Source organism: Schistocerca piceifrons, chromosome X (genome assembly GCF_021461385.2).
Source record: "Schistocerca piceifrons isolate TAMUIC-IGC-003096 chromosome X, iqSchPice1.1, whole genome shotgun sequence".
In the NCBI taxonomy this organism is placed as follows: Eukaryota; Metazoa; Arthropoda; class Insecta; order Orthoptera; family Acrididae; genus Schistocerca; species Schistocerca piceifrons.
In genome coordinates, this window is record NC_060149.1 from 217,376,611 (window position 1) to 217,379,716 (window position 3,106).

General features: G+C 38.9%; 1 pseudogene; it reads left to right on the plus strand.

Moving 5' to 3' along the window:
• Nucleotides 1–2,694: 2,694 nt before the first annotated feature.
• LOC124723870 lies at nt 2,695–2,876 on the plus strand (annotated as a pseudogene).
• Nucleotides 2,877–3,106: the final 230 nt, after the last annotated feature.

Below are 3,106 nucleotides of genomic sequence, written 5' to 3' on the forward strand. Positions count from 1 at the left end.
AGTATAGAGAGAGAGTGTTCGATACGAGCGTCGGGGTGGGACCAGTGACGCAGGAAACATGCGGCAAACGCCGTAAACAATATGACGATTATATCGTGAAGTTATCGTAGAGTTTTTTCAAAAAGGCTAAGGTACAGATCAGTCTCCCATCACAACGCAATTTTTTTATGCTTTCTTGTTCGTAGCCTTCGACAGCTTTCTTTTTAAGAAAAAAAAAACAGCAATTAAATTTACGTCACTGGCCAAAGCCGACGAATCCTATCGAACTTTCCCCTTGCTCCGTAAGTACACACTAATATGTGCCTGTCAAATCAGTGGCCTTGAGAAGAAAAGGTAAGTTTCCCCACAGTGTTTTAAGGGAGGAAACCTTTGTTTTTGGTCATAATAAAACAACGGATTGCACCCCCCATCCCCCGCCCGTCCTCCCCCGACTTCATCCAGTGCCTGCTCCTCCCCATTTTCAGCGTCATGCGCTATACGCCCGGCCACTTACAGTAAATTACGCATGCACAAAGGCGCATGCGTAGTTGCGCTCTGTTGGAAGTACACCAGAGAAAAACCATTGCATCATGAACATTCGTGACAAGCTAGCTTATCAATATGATTGCTGCTCATTTCATTCGCAGCTAACCACTCCCTCAGAAATCGCGACATATTCAGAAAAAAGGGTCAAATATTTGTGACAAGAACGAAAATGACATTGCTGGTTTTTCTCACTCTCAGCAATTTCCGTCTTACCTTTTTGATCAAGACTGATGTCACAAAATGGAACTCATTACTAACAGAGCACGCATATCCTACTTTCGAACGTGCTTTTTTTTCGACTCTACGACGACACGCCCCTACCTAACCCCAGGATCACAGCTAACGCGTGCATAGTAATGCTTTAACATTGGTCATCATAAATTTTCTGATGATTTCTACAGATGTCGCTTAACTGAAATTTAATTATAACAAGTTGCACCCAGAGTGCTAAATCTTCATGGCTTCCTTTGTATTATAACGGCGTAACTGCCGTAACGCTTAAGTTATAGTACAGAAACAATCGAAATATGATGGAGCCAACATGGGAGTCCCAAGGGTAGGGAGCGAGTGACGTCACGTGAGCGCTTTCCGATTTTCAGCCGAAAGCCAGAAGCATATTGATTTTTCTACGCCCATCCATGGCCCTCCCCGCAACCCATAAAAATCAAAAGTTTCGATTTTTGAAAATTTGTGATAAAACTTTCAATGACAAATGACTTTTAACAAAATACTGTTTCGAAATGAACGCTTTTAAAACTTAATTTCTTATAATTAAAAAAAAAAATCCTGGAAAATGCCGAACGACATTCCAGCACGTTCCGGCCGAAATGAAACCCTGGTATAGAATACTGGGTTTTCAGGTTAATTTATTGGCTCTGAAGGGTAATCCGATAAAAATGGGTGTGGGAAACATGCTTTGGTATAAGCATAGGAGATGGGGAACAGTAGGGTAGACATACAACTGGAACTGCATTATGTTGGTAGGAGTTTACATTGTCTGGCAGCACTGTCAAGTCCTGTCAAACAGGCGGTAGGGCATTGAGAGTAGTGGATTGAAATTCGAAATTAGGGTAAGGTTCTGGGGTAGTTTTTCGATATTTACACGTACTCGTGAGACTAATGACAAACAATTCTTGTGTTATTTAATGTTAGTTGCGTTTTTGTAACGCCATAGGGGGGAAGTGTAAACATAATGCGATTAGCCCTCTCAAAATCGATATTCCGGTGTAAAATTGGGAGGGGGGAGGGTGTTGTACTTTATGCTCACTTTTTGAAAATATTGTATCTGTGGTGTGGGGGGGGGGGGGGGGCGGGCGGGCCCGGACGTTATTTATGTTCACCTTTTGAAAATATTGTGCTCTTAGTCACATAATTTATATTTTAAAATTCTGAAAAAATATTTATTTTTAAAGAAGTCGTGTACCAGATTCCCAAAATGTTTTTGATTGTTCAATAAAACTTAACCCATAATTTTAAGTCTAAGTAGCAATGACTTTCCAGTGAGCGTCATATTAAGTATTTTCAGTTTCAGGGCCCTTCTAGCACTCCAGTGTCTCATTAAAAAGTATGCTGTGAGAAGTCAACAAGAAATAATTAATGAAATTTTTATTTTAAAAAAATGTGGTGATGACAAAGAATCCCTCCCCCTTTCCTCCCTTTTTGTGGTACTGGTTACTGGAAGGGTGTACATATTTCGAAGGTAGAATATGCTAAAAGATATTTTCATAGCCTAGAACCAGTTTATACATCAGTAACTCTTCAAAAAGTCTGTTGTTAATGAGGAAACAACAATTAACAAATTTTGGTTTTATTTATTTAGGGTGATATATGCAATGCAGATTTTCCAGACGTTAAAATATGCAGTTATTACAGGACTTCAGAAGAAAGCTCACAATGAAGATTTAGGAAATTATCGCCCAGTTTCCTTGCTGACATCTATTTCCAAAATATTCAAAAAAAGTAATTTACTTAAGAGTAGCTGCACATGTTAAGTGGGAACAGTTTATGCAGCATGTCACAGTTTGGATTCCAGAAAGGTTGCTCGACTGAGATTGCTATTTATACAGTTACTCATCAAATTGGACAAATCTTAAATAATAATAATAATAATAATGCCAGTTGGTATTTTTTGTGATCTCTCCAAGGCCTTAGATTGTGTAAATCATTATACTCTCTTATAAAAGCCCCTTTTGGCTAAAATCAAAGTGTAGTATCTGTTCTTATCAGCTTAATATCTGATACATCCTGCATCGCAGGACCAGAATATTAAACTCGTTTTTGGCTCATGATGGAGTGCTTCAAGTTTTCTGGAACTGATGGCTTTTTACTAAGCTGGTTTGAGTCATACTTGACAAACAAAAGACAAAAGCTTGTGCTGAATAATTCATAATTCAATGTCAGAATTGCATGAGCAGGAATAAAATGATGGTGTTCATTAATGTTAACAGTTAATCATATGTACAAATCCTGTAAACTGATTCATTCCACATTGTTTCAATAAAAGAGTCATTAAAATGATCTGTACTATATGTAACCTGCCCACCTCTACCTATCTCCTCCCCCCCCCCCCCCTCTCCCCAGT